At 34.1% G+C, this 19,488-nt stretch overlaps 1 long non-coding RNA gene across 1 annotated transcript; it reads right to left on the bottom strand.

Annotated features, from left to right (window-relative positions):
* Positions 1–9,690: 9,690 nt before the first annotated feature.
* On the bottom strand, positions 9,691–15,955 carry LOC120075228 (uncharacterized). The gene is made up of 6 exons (XR_016527212.1): positions 15,121–15,955; positions 13,310–14,461; positions 12,825–13,233; positions 12,660–12,732; positions 12,472–12,556; positions 9,691–10,143 (listed from the first exon to the last, which is right to left on the bottom strand). It is a non-coding gene; the product is annotated as an uncharacterized LOC120075228 (long non-coding RNA).
* Positions 15,956–19,488: the final 3,533 nt, after the last annotated feature.

Genomic DNA, 19,488 nt, shown 5'->3' with positions numbered 1-19,488 from the left:
TGTCAGAACTATGTGGTGAGTCCAAAAAAATATTATTAAGGATAGAAATACCGTCACACATCTAAAGATAAACAAGAAAACGACAACTTCTTCGTTGAAATTAGAAAAATTATACAAATTTAGAGTTCATTTGAAATGACTTTCTCATCATTGCTTCAAAATAAATTCGTTTGGTGGTCCATAATGAAATAGGATTGTAATGTAATTTAACAAAAAATCTATGTTTAGATTGTACGTTGTGAGGAAATTCATTTCATTATGACAGTTTTAATCTAACCCTCTTTCTCATCGTTTTCATATTTTACGATCTCATTTTCATTTTGTCCTCGATTATTCACACTTTCCAACACTCTTTTAATTCTTAGTAATCTTGATTACATTTCAATTTCCCAAACGCATCCTAAGCTTTTTGCATTTAAAAACATTGCTGTAAGATAAGTCCATGTTAAGAATGTTGTCATTTGTAGAAAATCGTGTGGAAATTATAGTTTTGAATAAATAAGAGAGATTACCATAAAGGACTAGAGACGGGAAAATTGTCAAAAACTTGTGAGGGGGAGCAAAGGTTTTAGTTTTTGGGCAATGAATGGTGAAGCAAAGAGTCAAAATAGAGAAAAGGGTAGGTCCAAATAGAGTCTGAAAATGTCAAATCCAAGCCCTAAAACTAGACAAATTTTGTTGTGGGGGATGAGAGATAGATATTTGCATATTGCACATGATATGTTTATTTTTGTTTTTGATGTTTTTAGTTTTTATGTTGGGTAAGGGTCATGGAGTCCCATTCTCTGTTTATTTGTTGTGTTGCCTTTTACATTGCATCTAGTCCATCACTCATTCTCTCTATTTTCTTTCCTTTTCTTTCTTTCTTTCAAAGTTCATGCACGAAATCCCTCCCATAACTTTTCATTTCACTTCACAATCATCACAAAATCAATTAAGGGGCTATTTCAGCCTTATCTTTTTCAAAAACCAAAATAAATCAAATCAGAATCTTTTTTTTTATTATTATTATTATTTAGAATATCTGAAGTTATGGTCTTTCCTTAAAAAACATAGATTTTAGTTGTGATAGAATAACTTGTCTTTTTAACCCTAGCTAGCTAGTTTTAATTTCATATTAATATGCTAGTCATGATTTTAGTATCACACAAATATGGTAATGTATTGATTAAGGCTTTACAAAATATCTCCCTAACCTTAGTTAAAAGTTAGTACAAAACTACAACATTGAAACACAATCACAATCTATAGTATATATAAAGAAATTCTTACGGGAGAATCTTTATACATCTTCATATTTTGTCATTCGTCACAACTATTCGAGCAAGGTGGTTATATGTAAAGTGGTGTATTCTTTTATGTATGAACATGTCTAGACCATAAATATATAAAACATCACGATCTAATGGTAGAGACATATTTAAATGAACAATAATGTCATTTTTTGGTTACAACTATTTAAGTTAAAGTGATATATCTTTTCGCATATGGATGTAGATATAGATCTCATATATGAAAAATTATGATCTAATAGTGGAGATATATTTGAACAAACGGTCACATTCTTTGCTATGTTATACTTGAGTGTGATTTAGATCATATATAGGAAACATCAATATCTAACGGTGGAGATATATTTGAACGGACAATCATATATTTTTTCTTTTAAAATTTCATAAACTTTTATTTAGTTTTTCTCTTCAAATAAGTTATAATATTATTGGAGTCGATGTATTAATTATAACTTTTCTAAAACTTTTTTCTCTATATACTAAAATAAACTATAAATTTCACGTGTGATATACATTTATACAACTAAAAGCACATAAATTTGAAGTATAGGAGTTCCGATTAATTATTTTTGTAATTTATAATTTAAACTCATGCAACCTCTAAATTCACTTTAGGTTATTTCTCATAAAAAAATACTTAACTTTTAATATTTTCATATAAATGAAAAGGTTAAACCGTACTAAAATTAGGAACTTTAATATTAATATTATTGAAATCAAAATTTTCAAAACCATTTTTTCGTAGAATCAAAATAGATTCGAAGTTACTTAGAACCATTAGATTAGAAAGAGAATTAGTGGATAGATTAGGCAACTTGAAAGGTTGGATGGCATATATAATTAAGCATAGGATACCATATAACATGAAATGAGACTGAAAATGGAAAAAAAAAAAAAGGTGGAAAAGAGCATTTTATCCCCAAAAAATATAAAAATAAATAAATAAAAGTGGAAAATAGCACATGATCAGAAATGACAATTTCCAATGTTGTAATATGACACATCATCACATGTGCCCTTCTAAAGCATATATTCAAAGTTCGAGATTTTTGTTACATTTTTTGTTTATTATTTCATATTATTCTATTTAATTTACTTTGATAATTTATATTTTTATTTTTTGTTAGTACATTGCTAATTTAGAATTAATGCTGTATATGTTTTCGTGCATTTTGTTTTTAGAGATGGGCATTTTTGGAAGTTAGATCCAACACAGAGCGTGAAATTAATGATGTGGGCTTGGCTTTATTAAGACAAAGTTGAGGGATAATTGATTAAATCAACTTATAATTAATTGCCGTTTGATAATATTAATGATGGATTTTTAGTATTGTAATAGAATAACTAAATTATACAAATAATAGTAATAATAATAACAAAATTGAAGTTTGTGTTTAGCACCCACCAGTTACGTTCAAGCTTTTCTCTTCCCATTAATTTGAACATGATTGAATTGATTAAGACATTGTATTTTCCGACATTTTTCTAATTTAGAAGTTAGATATTTCAAAATAAAAAATAAATAGTTCTATAAAGAAAATTATATTTTTATGGAGAGAATTCATTTTTAGATAAATGAAGAGTTTAAAAGTAATTGCATATTACTTGTGCAAAAGAGTTATAAGTTGTTGATGCTAAAATCTAGACAAGACAACAATAGAAATTTTATTTTTGTGAAGCAAACGAGGAACCTGCAAAAGGGAGTAACTTTGTTCACCGTGTGTTTGATGTCATGTCTACTTTGATGCTTAAGTCTGAAAACAAGTAAAGTTTAAAATTTTGAACTACTGGAACTTAGAGAATTCACTTTTCTCTTAAAGAGTTCCCATGATATATTTATAGGACTAGTTGGCTTAAACCGCTTTTGGATTCAATTTCAAAGTCGCTTTGGGATAATCCTACAACTTTCAGGTTGAGAGGTGTACTCTATTTTGTGTTCGACCAGGTCCACCTCAGCCAAGAGCAAGGCCCAACATCTTCCCCTAAGTCCATTTTGGTCTTATGGTGATGCTTTGGGCTGGTGTATTTACTAAACATCCCATTAGCTATCTTTATCGGCTTGACCTCGGTCCAAAATGGACCCAAACCTTGTTATTTTATTGGCCTTATCTCTTCTCTCCTTATTTTTTATCGATTATATCATCCGATCCAAAATTAACCACAACATAAGTAAATGGCATAGCAAGTATAACTCAACTAACATGCAGTATGTGTTCGCGATCATGAGGTCCTTAATTTATATCTCTAACCCTTATTCAATTTCCATGTTCCTGCATCACAACTTGATCATTTTACTGAATACCTCCCTATGGGAATTTGGACGGTTGCGCCATCCAGGATATAAAGTATTACTGTAGGGGTTGTTTCTAATGAAGTAGATTGATTGAGGGTTCATCGGGCACATATCAAAACTATGTCGTTCATCGCATCCTATGCACCATGCTGCAACAACTTGGATCACTGCGTTGACCTGATTTATGCCATTGGCATTGACTTGATTCATCGTCATAGCTTTGAATAAGTTAGTAAAAGTGGTAATTTGCGTTGAGAGAGTACTAGTTGCTTCTGATTGTGATGTGATACTTTTCTTTCCACAAATTTTGATCTGAAACCATTATCAACCCATTCTTCATTGTTTCGAAAAATTCTGTCCAAAACAAAAATTCTTAGTCCAAAATTTCATTCTGTCCAAAATTTGTTTGCCCTCTGTGTATGTTTTATCCATCAGACCCCTACTGTCATAGAGTCAATTACTGATTACGATGTCTTGTTCAGTCCATCATAAAATATTTCCATTGTTATACAATCAGGTAGACCATGATGCAGATACTTTCGAACGAGTCATTTGAACCTAGCACATGTATCACTTATGGTTTCTGAGTCTTTTTGTTTGAAGTTGGTTATATCCCTCTTGCGACAAGCATTAACGTTAGGTGGAAAATATTTTTGCATAAACTTTTCACCATGCATTCCCATGTTGAAATCTTCTTTTGGCTTGAGAGAATAAGTCCTTTGTCGCGCTTCATCCCTAAGAGTAAAAGGGAACAATGATAGTCTAATCCCTTTTGTGGTGATTCCAAGAATCACGAATGTGTTACAAATCTCCATAAAGCTCTTCATATGTGCATGTGGGTCTTCTCTTGGAGTGCCCCCAAACTGACTAGCTGCTTGGATCATTTGCAACATGACTAGCTTCATCTCAAATCTCATGTCATGAAAACCCGGAGGCACAATCCCAGACAAAAAATTGTACAAATTCGGCGATGCATAGTCCTTGATTTTTCTATTGCGATCATGCACTAAAAGAATAAGGTTTACTTGTATGTCTGCGTTGTTTGCAGAATTTGGTGTGTTGGGCTAATTCAGCTGAATTCCCATATTTCTCTGTCTTTGCCTCTTGTTTCGGTTTGCTTTAACTCTTCTATGTATAGTCCTCTCGATTCCGGGGTCAGTCACAAACTCTGGTTGGGTGTCGTTGCTCATATACCGTTTGCAATATTCCGGTAAACGTTGTACTAGTCCTTATGCTAAGGAAGTCTGTAGTCAAAGCTGAAAACCCAAAAACCAAATTAGTGAATTATAATTTTCAATTCTGGGAAGCAGTGCCGAAAACTTGTTGTGTGCTCAATCGTGTTCTATAAAGCATAATAATATTCTCGTAAATTGCACAAGTTTTACTCCTAATAGCCCAAGTATAAATTAATCAGGAGATAGTCTCGGTAAGGATCGAGGTCGAACACGGGGATTTGAAATTAAATAAGAACAAAATCAGTTAATGAATCTCTACTCTCAAATGCTAGGGTGATGTGCATGTTGATAGATGGTAATAGGTTTGTGAAATGCATGACTTAAATGAATGCAAGTAAAGGTGTTGAGAGAGTGGGTAGGTGAAAGTGAAATTGTGAACGCATAGCACAGAAGCAAATGAAGATGAAACAGATGAGAAAACGGAGTTGGGATAAGCAATCCTCAAACCTTTTGAGCTTAACAAAAACTCATGTTCATGTTCATAACCTTTTGGACTCCACATCTTAGTGAATTAGCCATATTAATCATGTCTCCATGATGCATGCATGGGCTACTTGGAATATAAGGAAGTGTTTATCTCTAAACATTTCACTTACTCAGATCGATGAAATCCACAATCACTTGCTCTCTTGAGTAGTTAATTTTTATCTTATGAATCCAATGGTTAAAAGGACTCACAAGTCAAACTGGAAGCTTCATTACCCAAATGAATACTTACTTAATCACTAAGCTCATCGGAATGAGGATTAACTCATCCCAACTCACTAGAGATTTAGTTACTCATGGTAAGAAAAATAAAAATGGAAGAGGTAGAAGATGAAGTCATGATTAGATATTGAAATGTAAAATAGTTCGTTACAAGAGCAAATCGAAAAGTGTGTAAAAAAGAATGTACAAGAAAGAACAAAGTAAACTAAAAGGTAAAAGGTTGATGATGAGGATCATCAAACGACCTTCTAAAGCTTCTGTGATCTAAGATGGACGTGAAGCTGTGCTCTACGGTGGACAGTGGAGGAGATGCACTCTCGAGTCCTCTTCTCCGGTGGCAGCGACATGTGGCTGGTAATTCTCTCTAATTTCAAAGTTGTATGGAAGTCTCCATTCTCTCTAATTCTTCCTCTCAGAATATTCTCTAACTCCCTAACCATCCTCCTTTTAGTGGTGTAATTTTCTTTGTTCAAAACTTATTTTCTAACTCGCTTGGGCGAGGAATATATAAAGATGGTCTTGGAGACCACTTCTGCCACATAGGATAGTGGCAGGCGTGCGTCAGGGAATGTATGTGACTGTTCTTGCAGTTGTTTGTGGTCCCCTTCAAATGCATTGGGCTTTTACATTTGTCGCTTTCCTTGCTCTATCGTGTGCCTTATTATTGATCTTCTTTGCTTCTATTTTTCTAACCTCCGTTGATCTCAGTGCATGGCTTCTTTAGTCGTTTTTTCTTATATTCCTACATTGTAAACGCATTAGAGATATCATTTTTTCACTTAGGCTATCTTTTAGGTTTAATAAATGCATGGAAATTGATTTTGCCTTATTTTCTTCTAACGTGCATGTTTTTCTCACTAAATACTCCTAAATATTCTAATGTCAATAGACAATAACTTGTAGAAATAAAAGTTATCAGTGTCGTATATATTTCCTTTTCCAAGTTAACATTAAAAATGCCATTTTTACATCAATCTGATTTATTAACATTAAAAATGCCATTTTTACATCCATCTGATGTATTAGAAGGCTACACATTGCTACAAATTAAATGCTATTAAGAATCTATATTAGCTATTTTAATCATGAGAGAGTATGCATCAAATTATTCGATGTCTTGCTTTGCATATACCCCACAACAACTAATCTACTTACACTTAATTGGTTTATTCCTTTAGAAAGTTTAATCCCACATCTGATTCATGATATATATTCATAAACTTATAGTGAGCATATTTCAAGAACTTCTAAATTTCTTCATCAGTTGCTAAATCACAAAACAACCATAAATCATCAATCAACATTTTTCCTTTTCAAGATCATATACATGCTCAATAAAACACAAATGAATAACTATTTTCAATCAAAAGAAAATATTTGTGTGTATCCTATGTATCCATCAAGACCTTGAAAAGCCTTTAAACAATATCACACATTTTATAGCTAGATAATATCCTAAATAACAATCAAATTCTACAAGCTTTACCATAGAAATGATAAATTTTGCATATTTCATACTACCAACAAGCTAGGTAATAGGTAAAATAATATTACAGATCACACTGAAATAAAAGTAATAATAATATTTTCAACTTCATGGAAGAAACATAATATGACAATTTATAACATGAGTCATACATAAACTTTGTCAGCTATAACATATGGAACATTATTTCTATTCATGATCTAAGAAATGCTCAAATTGATCAAAATAATGTTTCATTTAAGGTATGAAAAATAATACAATAACAATAAAATTATTATTTTCTTATTGTACATGTCATTTGCTACTCACAAAATACTATAATATATACTTATCAAGTAAATATTGAATATTATGCTTAAATATAGTATTGAAATAAAATTGCTAAATTCTCATGCCATATGTAAAAATTTGCTTTTTGGATCAAACTACCCGTCAAAATATCTTCACCATATTTGAAAATTAAGTATGAATTTGAAACTATATTTTGAATAAAATTAAGAAAATCTCATTATCATGATCATTTATTGAGAGTAATAATAAAGCAAAATTGGATGCATTTATGGAACAAACAACCAAAACCAAAGACCTTTTATCACAAGCACCTATGACCATTTATTTGGGTCATTAATTCCTTAATTTTTACTATCCAAAATTTATTTTCCAAAGATAAGTAAATTTGAAACACAATCTTCAAATGCATAAAAATTCACAACAAACAATAATAATCACACAACCAGACAATTTCTTTCTACATAAATTATTTCAGATTATGCAAATAAATAACAACAAAAATCCAAAGAAACTCACCTTTGAACACATTATTCTGTTGATTTAATAATTGAATTCTACTCAATTATGCATGCAAGTTCACATGCATCATAAGAAATTGTATTGAACATCAATACTTGGCCAACATTATCACAAAGCAAAGACAGCTTCTTCTATATTGCCAATTTTTGGCTTCTTGACGATTTAGCCAATCTGTGAAGAACGTCTGCTTGCTGAATTCTCGAAAGCTGAAGGCGACTCCACTGCAGGAATCATATCATCCCAACACTTTTCTCTCGAGAACATAAACACTTCATTATCTTCATAATATTCTCTCCATTTCCATCACTCCTCTCCCTTTTATATTGTTTGAAGGCCACACGTGATGATACCCAATTTTGGCTGATTGCCACAAGAAAGTGAAAGCTCCTTGGAGCATAATCAAATCTCTGGAACTTCCTTCCAGCTTCATTTTTCTTGTCACACTCCCTTCTAGATTACTTTCTTAATCTAAAAGGAGATATAAAGATAATAAACATCAACCCTCTTGTGACATTTACTGTCCACTTGTTTCCTGCTTAATCTGATATTCAACAGATATATATATAATCACATCATAACCTGCAGTGTCATGGACAATCAAGAACTTCATATCACCTATGCATACATGGATATATACAAACATATATAACCAAGTAGTTTATCTCTCATTTCCTGCTAATATGTTTTACATGACAAATGAAACCAAAACTATATACATACTAAAATCTAAGAGAACTCTGAGCTATCTGATAACTTGATGTCTTGGTAGATTGGGACTGGGGTAGGCTAGGCACCGGAAACTCTTCCACTACTTGGGGGAAATAAAAAATTTAAAAAGGGTGAACTAGGAAGCTCAGGGAGTGATGAGTTTAAAACAGTAATGTTTGTACACATTTATAAGTATTTCAAGTTTAGAAACATCTTTCCATAACTTTGATGAACATTTCCAAAATTCAGAAATCACAAATCATGCTTAAGAAAATTTTATAAAATTAGCGAACCTTAAAACATAATAAAGCATTCTCCTACTTTTATCATTCATAACATCACATTTAACCTGTACACAAAACCTTCCTTGAGGTTGAGCAAGCTCAATAGACTCAACGTTGTTAGCCTTAGCTAATGTAGTGTAAACTCGATGCTATGCGTCGATATCTCTCATACATGCATATAGAAATGACCCCAAAGGGCTTAGCACCCCTTCATACAGGCCAAAGCCTACATGTGTGCCAAGGTGGGTCTCAAAGACCTATATCATACTCATATACTGGATTCCTCGTATACCTTCTTCTACCTTGAGTATTGGGAATCCTTAATAACATTCCTAGGGTACAAAGCATAGTGGTTTGAAAACTATTCTTTTAAGGCACTAGAGTTCATAAATATCATTTATATGTCATTCCCTTGCTTAAAAAAAAAATAATTTTTCACATGCTTTAGAAAATCCATAAACAATCTTTGAATAAAAATCTTGAAGAACAAGTTCTTTTCCTTTATAAAGATATCATTTCAAAAATAGACTACCAAAGCTCAATTCAAATAAATCAAGCTTAGGACATACATTTAAGATAAGTAGCTCATTTCATAGGAAATCATAGTTAAGACCTTAACAATTTTTTTTTTAAAAAAAAAACATTTGTCACTCACAGTCAATGACGAGCTTAAGTGGTTTATTGGTTATTCCGATCTCCGTTTGACCTAAAAGTTAGATCATAACCCTTTGTTAATGTCTAGTCGCTTAATTCCCATATCCTTTAAATAGTCCACATATATATTCATACTTTCCTTAGATTGTATTTAACTCTTAAGATCTCTTTAGAGTCCATACTTAGTCATTTAGGGCTATAATGTCATAAACACACCAAATTAGTCTTAACTCCAACTTACCAACTCCAATGCTCAAGTGAATGTCTAAAATAACAAAATGACTGAGACAAGGCAATCGGTTTAATTGATGGGCAGTTGGGTGCACAACAACGATTGGGCATGGGTGTTAAGACATCCACACTAGGTAGGATAATGGCTGACAATTCACGCACAAGGCATTAAGTGTGTGCATAGGCAGGGCCTACGGCCGTTGGACACCTGGTGCTGTGCATTGAGTGGCCTAATGGGTGTCGAGTGTGTGAACGAGTGAGGCACGTCGCTAGCCATCAAGTGGGCGCACGGACGAAACAATGGACGCACAGATGGGTGCTGCGAGATGCACGGACGCATGGTGTGTGCGACTGGTGTGTGCGCACAAGGCACGTGCGCCCATCGAGCTCCACCATAGCCTGATCTTCTTCAACCTTTAGCTGCAACCCCCTACTCGATTCCCTGTTTTCCAATTGCAAGTTTAGTGCATTTTTTCATCATTTCCAACCAATTTAAACACATAGTTTCTTATAATGTAACCGAACAATAAAGAAACTAGAAGTTTTAATATGTTATTTTTCTGGTTTAACTTGTTTTGCAAGGAAAATAGAATTGTGAGGCACAAGACAGTGAGGTATACACCTCAACAAAATGGAGTTGCTGAAAGGCTTAATAGAACTATGTTAGAAAGAGTAAGGTGCTAGCTATCAAATACTCTATTGCCTGAGAAATACTGGGCAGAAGTAGTATCCTATATAGTCGACACCCTAAACAGATGTCCACATCAGTCTATTAAGCTAAAGACACCAGAAGAAAGGTGGACAGGATAGCTTCCCAAATTAGAACACTTGAAGGTATTTGGGAGTGTAGGGTATGTGCATCAAAGCCAAGGTAAGTTGAAACCTAGAGCTATTAAATGTATGTTTCTAGGTTTTACACCTTGAGTAAAAGGGTACAAATTGTGGCATCCTATTGAAAAGAGATGTATCAATAGTAGGGATGAGGTGTTCAGAGAAAATGAGATGTTCATGTTAACTGAGCAACAACCTACATCTATGTCTAAAACTTGTAGTACAAGGTTTGAGGTGGAGCCACTGAATGAACCAGAAACCTCCATTTCACAATAGAACTTAGAGTTTGAGAGTGAAGACATTGTAGAGGCTGGGGAAAATATGTCTAATGAATAATAAGAGATACAGGAAGACCTACAAAATTATTCCTTAGTAAGGGACAAGACAAGAAGAACAATTGTGCCCCTTGCTAGGTACTCAGAACCTAACTATGCTAGTGTTGCTTTAAGTGCTGCCATTACATTAAGGAACAATGAACCTACAAGTTTTGAAGAAGCAACTAATAACCCTAATGCTAGACAATGGATTGAGGCCACGAATGATAAAAATGAGATCTCTTAACCTGAATGATACCTGGAAACTAGTACCCTTACCTAAAGGGTACAAACCTCTCTCATGTAGGTGGATATACAAGTTTAAAGAAGAAATTCCATAAGTAAAAAAGTCCATATTCAAGGCAAGGCTAGTTGCAAAGGGGTTCACACAGAAAGAAGGCATAAATTATACAAAGATGTTCTCCCCTGTTGTGAAACAAACATCCATTAGGCTACTCATTTCCTTAGTTGTTCAAAAGGACATGGAGTTAGACCAATTGGATGTGAAGACTACTTTCTTACACGATTTTTTTGAAAGAAACCATCTGTATGAAGCAACCTTAAGGATATGTGAAGAAAGGTGAAGAAGAGCTAGTGTGCTTATTGAACAAATCAATTTATAGGCTCAAGCAGTCTTTTAAGTGTTGGTATGACAAATTTGATGAGGTAATTTCTAAAATAGGATTCAAAAAAAGTTCCTGTGATTGGTGTGTGTATACTAACACTAAAAGTTTTGAAGAACTTGCTACTCCTATATGTAGATGATATGTTGTTAGTAGGAAGCTCTAAAGAAGTTATGAGCCAAGTCAAGGCTCTTCTAAAGAAAGAGTATATGACATGAAGGACCTAGGGGAATCAAGGAGAATCCTAGGAGTTGAAATAGACAGGGATAGAAAACATGATAGACTTTATATAAGTCAGACTGACTATTGTGATAAACTGCTACAGAGGTTTAAAATGAGTCATGCCAAGCCAGTCATCACCCTTCTTGCACCTCATTTTAAACTCTCAGCTGTTAATAGCCCCAAGAGTACAGATGAGGATCATATCAACTTTATGAAGACAGTACCCTACTCCCAGGCAGTGGGATCATTGATATATCTAATGCATCTACAAGGCCAGTTTTGTCTTATGCTACAAGTATGGTCAGTAGGTATATGTCTAATCCAGGGAAATGCCATTGGGAGACTATCAAATGAATACTAAGGTACCTATGCTCCTCCAAAGGAGCTCGAATCCTATATAAACATAATGATCCTTCTAATGATGAAATCTACGGATATGTGGATGTAGACTATGCTGGAGATCTAGACAGAAGGCGTTCATTCTCATAGTATATTTTTCTATGGGGAAATAATATAATAAGCTGGAAGGCTAACCTACAATATGTTGTAGCCCTATCTACAACAGAAGGTGAGTTTATAGCCTTGTCCGAAGTAGTAAAAGAAGGCCTATGGTTGAAAGGGTTACTAAATGATTTTGGTATCATACAACTTAAGGTGAGAATTTACTGTGACAATCAAAGTACAATATATTTATCTATAAATCAATGGTTTCACAGCAGAACGAAGCATATTGACATTAAATTCCATTTTATTAGACAAGAAATTGAAAAGGGAGAAGACCTCTAACAATGTGGCTGATATGTTGACCAAGACTGTCCCTCAAAGCAAGCTTGTTGTTTTCTGGAACTCTTTGGGTTCGAGCTACCTGAAAATGGTTAGCTCAAAATCAATACAAAATGAACAGAGAGGTTCACAGGATGCTTACAAAGGTGGAGATTGTAACAGAAAAATAAAGAAATTAGAAGTACTTATATGTTATTTTTCTGGTTTTTTTGTTGTAACCACCGGCTCACGTTGAGCTCATCTCTTTGTAAAGAAATTCTACATATAAAAGAGAAGAAAAACAGTGTGAATGAGAGAGTTCAAAATCTGTAAAACTTCAAAGAAAAGCAATAAGAAAGTGATAGCCTCACTTTGAACAGTGGGTGTAGGCTTTCTGGCTGAACCACTTAACTCCAGTGTGTTCTTCCTTCTTCTCTTACCATCATCTTGTTCCTCTTTGCATCTTCTACTCGTTTTTGGTTTCATGCAGGTGAGTCATTGAAGGTTTGAGCTCAAGATCTTCATCATCTCTATTGAAACCCTGCACAAGCTAAAGGTATATGGAGGAACGAAGACTTCCTCGAAACCCTCATATGATTTCTCTTGTTTTCCCACTCAAACTGATTGACAAAGCTGAAAAGAGTTATTAGCTTTAGCTGATACATGGCAAAGTAGCAGGCTTTATCAGGCAGCATCAGATCTTTCCTAAATCCACTCTCATATTTCTTGGGTTGGTTCTTCAAGATTGGTGTTGGGCTGTCTCCATAGATCAGATTGGACCTGCAAAGTTTGACTGAATTAGTTTATTTTGGGCTTAAATATATAAACCTCTTAAACAATCTTTAAATTGACTTACCTTCAAATTTGAGCCTCTGAATCTTCTCCCACAGCTCAAAATTAACCAAACACTTCACCTTGCTCAACTTTGCTCGAATTTCTGACCAACTGCTGGTTTTCTTCAATTTTCATCAATGTTCCTATTGAATTTACCATGGCAGCCTGCTTCGTCTTCTTCTTTGATTTTCCTATTGAATTTCACCATGGTAGCCTGCTACGTCTTCTTCTTTGATATCTCTGTGATTTTGTTGAAGAAATTTAAAGATTGCTCATGTGAATTGTAAACACCGACCACTTCTTCACTTCACCTTATATATACTCAATGACAGCCTCTTCCTCCTCACCTCTATTTTTGCCGGCTCCACCTTCAAACATTTCAGGCCACTATCATTGGTTGAATCTCATCCTTAGCCATGCCTTGAATTACAATTAATAATAATTATCAACATTATTCAATTTCCGACTTAAAATTAATTACAAACCTCTTACTCCCCTCTCAGCAATTCCTTCACCCTTAGCCAACAGTTTGTTTTCCCTCTTTTTAATATCATATCCAACACTTAAGTTATTTTCCCCCCTTAACACTTAGACTAGAAATTCCCTATTGCCTTAGCTACTCACTTCCATGTCACAACTGAAGTGGTTCACGTAAATAACAAATTTTGACTAATAATGCCAAATTTCCCAATTTTTATTCTTGACTTAACTTATGCTTAACCCAAGTCCAATCTAACTTATTTCCCAGAGCCAACGCTACAGAAAAGTTGAACATTGTCAACACCATTGACTGAAAACCTGCGCACCTCAAAATGTACCCGTAATTGAAACTTCAAAACCTTCCAAATCCAACTGTCTATGAATAAAATCAAGAAAGGTATTCGTCCGAGGATCAAGGACAATGCCTTCGTATTCATTTGTGGTTTAAAATTGATTAAAGACCACTTATACAAATCCGCCAACCGGGTGATGACGGTAAATGTGTAGGGGAGAGACTTAACTATCACTCTATCCACTTTTGCAAGCCGGTTGGAGAGTTCTCGCATTTATACTCTCTTCCTGAGACCCTTAAATTTTCATTTTGTGACAAAGAAAACTCTTCCACGCGTGAGCTTGCTATGTACTATGGGCCTAGGTAGTGGTGGGTCGTTCCCAGCAATTGTCATTGCTAAGCCTGCATGCACATAGTCTATTTCTAAATCAACCTTTCATATAAAGGAAAACATGAGTGTCATGACCGTCTCTAGTTACTAGTTAACTTTGAAAGGAAAAGTACCTCTTGTTTTTTTTTAATAAAAGCCTATCATCATCATAAAAACAGGATCATAGTATACACAATACCTTAGTGATTGCAGTACAAAGACTCATGCCCAAACTTTAAGATGGTTGATGTCCCCATTGACATAAGTGGTGCAAAAAGGAAATAGAAAGTCCTCTTTGTGCAACAAAAGGTAAGACTCATTAAGAAAGTAAGCATACAAACATTGATTACTTTAAGATTGAGTGCCTTACAAGGAAAGAAAAAAATCAAATTGCATGGTATGAGAAAAGTGCTAGTCACGTGAAAAGCATTTAAAGGTTAAAACACACTCCAATCTCATCATACAAGTTCATTTTTTTTTTATAACATGACAAGAATGATAATCCATATTCAAAAACAACATACTGCAACATGTTGCATCTTAGACAAGAAAAATAAAATGCCTTAGTGGCATCATCCATCAGTCAGAATGCACATCAAAATTAAACATAACCATTACATAAGAACCATCACAGATCCAACAAGACACATAAATCAAGCATCACGAAAATAGTTGAAGAGTGAAGAATTACTCCCATAAGTAGACAAGGAATCATCATTGACACCCTTAGAAGCACTAGGATCACCAAGAAGACGCTCTTGGAATTCAAGGAACGGGTGACTCTTTCCTCTACAGGTGGTAGAAAGCACTCGCTAAAGTGTAGCATCCCGCTCCTTGACATACTTCCAATAGATCTTGTTCAAGCTTTTAATCAATTTCAATTCAGCAAAAATGGAGTTCTTTGGTGGAGTTTTGGATGGTGAAGCAGCAAATGTATGGGCTTTCGTTGATGCTTCGGATCTTCAAACCAACTTCTTTTGATTGTGCTCGGGCGACTTTTTATAACTGCTGCATCTATTGGCTTGGTGTCCAAATATGGCTTTCAGAGTGGAATTGTTGCATGATGGCTCTCCAAATCAGCTGTCTTTCTCGGCCTAAATCGTGCTAGTTTGGGTGTATTTAACATTTATTCTAGTTCTTAGACAAGTTATAGAGCATAAGGAGCCTTCAGGACAGTTTGAATGCATTTCGGGCTTAAATGAAGCATTTAAAAAGCAAAACGGAGCCAACCAAAGAAAACAAGGTTGCACGGTGCCTTTTCCAAAAGGAACCTAATTGATGCAGCGTCGTAGTGCTTATGAGGATATCAGCAATGCGTGCGACACTCAGCGTCGTTCTACCTGAGTGGCACAGCGGTGCGCTTCGACAAAAGAGGCCCAGCGCCACAGCGCTGTCCTCAGCATTGCGGTGCTATCACGATTCCATATATATATTTCTTCATTTTTAGGGCAAGAGGATCTCCTCTTCATCATCCATTCACATCTTCTTCTCCTCATTCGACTTTTTGCTGATTTTCTCCATTTCTTATCTCTTCCATTTGTATCTGCTCCATTTCCTCATATAATCGATAGAAACATGTTTAGTTTTGTCTTCTCCATCATCATGGGAAGGTAAAATCCAGGTTTCTAGTTTATGAGATTTTAAACTTTGCAAGTTTTTGGAGTTTTATCTCAATGTAATTTCTATTTCTTGGCTATGAATTTCTATCTATTTAAATTTGTTTCATGATTGTATTTTTTTCTTGATTGTCTTACAAACCACTCGAGAATGTGTGATTGAATGCTTGAGATTGACTTGTAATATGTGAGATAAAATTATAGGTTTTAATTTCCAAGAAGCAAATGGTTAGATAGCTTGTCATTTGTTGTCTGTAACAAAGGGGAAACTATATTGAATGTTTAATTAGACCATTGTAAATTAAATCTTTATTCTAGCGTAATCTCTAGAGCATAATGAGGTCAGTTAAATATGTTTAGTATGGATTCATCTATTCATGTTTGGCCAATTAGGTAATTAGGACTATTGGTTAGGTTTCTAACCAATTAGGCTCGACATAGGCAAGATGGATTATGTTTTGATAATTTGATGAATAAAATTGCAGTGGTCCATTCCTATCCTCTAAGCTAGAACGTCTTTATTAATTACATTTCTATATTTTACTTTCTTGCATTTTCAAATCTCCAACCATACTAACCCTCCCCCTCCATTTACCACTTTAACTAAAAATGTGTTTTGAGGAACTAATCTCCGTGCTTTCCCGTGGTTAGTTCGTGAGTATAAATATTATTTGATTGATCGAAAGCTCCGACAACCTTTTCGTTTATCATGGCATGTTTGACAGCATGGTAATGAGTGAAGGAAAAAACAAGTTCCCTTCTTTCGTTTCGGAACACGCAATAATCTCTTCTCTGATCAGTTGCCCTACATTAATCTCTGACCTCCAGAAAATGTTAACATGCTCTTAAGAAATCATGGAGTCATGTGTTGTCAGATTTAATCTTCTTTTGACGAAATGAAGCCAAACAACTGGCTCATCCTTTAGGTTCCATGCCTTTAACTTTCTCTTCCTTTGCAGAACTACTTGCCATTTACTTCCTAGTTGAGTTAAGATTTTCAGCGCCTCTATCAACTGCTTCCTTTGCAAAATAACACTGTTATCATGAACGGTGATCTCATTTGCTTCTTAAACTATTAACATGGTATAGAAATCGAAAACCAGTGGCATACTTGCTGGATTTGGATGTGCAGAGTTTCTTCTAAAACCATTGTTCTTGATCGCTAAGGTAATGAACTCAAGAAGTGGCCCAACTTGCAATGAAAATCCCCTTTCTGCTTTCATGGATAACTTTTCCAAGACTTCATTTATTCCTTGAATTTTAGTTTATGTGGGCACTTTTCGATGCTTTTCAACATTATCTCCTTTAGATTTCTTATTTTATTAAAGGCTCAGACACCTCTTTGAGCTTCCTTTTCTTTTCCGTCACAACTGACTGCCATTCATCCATATAAACTTCCTCAATCTCGATTGGATTAGCAGCTTCTTGTTGGTCTTCTTCTTGAAATTTCAAGTGAAACGAAAAAAAAAGCATTCTCAGAGATATGAACCCTCATCATTTCTATTTCACCCTTTTCGATTCCATCTCTTTCAAAATGATACTTAATATCTATGTGTTTAGTCCTTGAGTGATATTGTGGGTTTTTGAAAATATGGATTGCACTTTGGTTACAAAAGATTTTAACTGTTGTTTGTTATGTACCAAAGTCTGCCATCAAGCCATTTAACTACAATGCCTCCTTAATTACTTCTGCTAATACCATGTATTCTGTCTTTGTAGTTGATAGGGCTACGATTGACTGTAAATTTGTCTTCCAACTTAGCAAGTTAGGACCATATAGAAATAGATAGTCTGATAGGGATCTTCTTTTGTCTAAATCCCCTGCAAAGTCAGAGTCAACATAACCATATAATTCTAGATTTGTCTGTTGTGTGTTTTGATAGGTTATCTTTGAACTTTTAGACCAAATTAGATACCAAGTATCTATTTCGTAGCCTCACAATGCTTTTTGCTAGGGTTTGACATATAAGTGCTTACATGACTGGCACAATAGGATAGATCAGGCCTTGTTGGGATCATTAGATACATCAAACTATATACTGCTTGACTGTAAGGGACTAATTGCATTTGATTCAGGTGTTCAATGCCTGAGAATTAATTGAAGATATTTTAAAATGATTTGCAATAGGGATAGTAACTTGTTTGGCATTAGATAGATTAATCTTCTAATTATCATGATTGATACTCAGAGTAAAGGAACCCCTATCTCTTGTGATTTAAATCCCTAGGATCTTTCTAGACTTAACTATATCCTTTATGTCATACTCCTTCTTTAGAAGATCTTTGACACGAGTTAAATCATCTTTAGAACTCCCTGCTACCAACATGTCATCAACATGGAGAAGTAAATAAATCTTTTCCTTGTAGGAAGCTGAGTTCACATAGGTACAAATATCAAAAGTAATCCTCTAGAACCCAATACTCTCTATATAGTCACTAAACATTCTATACCTAAAGGGACCGAATCTCAAGCGGAAGCATGTGATCGCCTTGCAACTTTGTTTTCCATTTTACATAAATAATAACATAATGGATAAATAATAATATAATGGATAAACAATCAAGATTAGCATGCATTTAAGAGAAGAAAAGATGGAAGAGCTAAAACTTACCTTTGTAGATTCGCAAATTCTTCATAATTCCCTCCACGACTTCTTGGAACATCTCTCAAATGATCAAGGAACACCACCGTAAGCGAAACCTTATTATTCTCTAGGATTCTAAGAATTGGATGTGTGGTCTCCAAGACTTGGAAGAGGAAGAAGAAGTAGTAGAGAAAAGAAGAGAGATTTTGAGAGTAGTAGGAGGCTAGGATTCATAATTCCCAATTCAACTATGTCACAAAGATGAGCCATGAAGACCTATTTATAGATTGAAGGGGTGACCCCCTTCTTTTAATCTTTCTTATTCCTACTCTAGTTCGATGTTAATTAAATAACTTTTATCTAATTAATTAGTCCATAAATTAAATAATCATATATATTAAATCCAATATAATATATATAATTAATCAATAAATACATAAACATCACATGTTTATTTATCTCTACTTCTCAAAAATTAATTAATTAATTAATTAATTAACCATCAATTAATCAATTAAATAACTATATTAAATCATATTTAATATAGAATTAATCAACATATAATTATCACATATTTATATGTATACATCTCTTTAATATTTGAATCTTGTTCAAATATTTTTTCTCTCTTAATTATGGATCACATATATAATTAACCATATTATATTAATATCATTAATATGCAATTGATTTGAACAGTTCAAAAATCATTCCTCTTATATATCCTTTAGTGACCTAACTGTTGGGATTAGTGTCCTAATTCGCCCGGAGTCTCGTTGTTTGTAATGATACACATTGTTTGATGAATAAAATAATTGTTATTTCATTCTGGCATTTACTCATATCTAATAAACAAAG

Source organism: Benincasa hispida, unplaced genomic scaffold (assembly GCF_027475165.1).
Source record: "Benincasa hispida cultivar pf3 unplaced genomic scaffold, pf3_genome.v1.1 HicScf70, whole genome shotgun sequence".
Taxonomy (NCBI): domain Eukaryota; kingdom Viridiplantae; phylum Streptophyta; class Magnoliopsida; order Cucurbitales; family Cucurbitaceae; genus Benincasa; species Benincasa hispida.
This window is presented reverse-complemented; position numbering and strand designations above follow the sequence as displayed.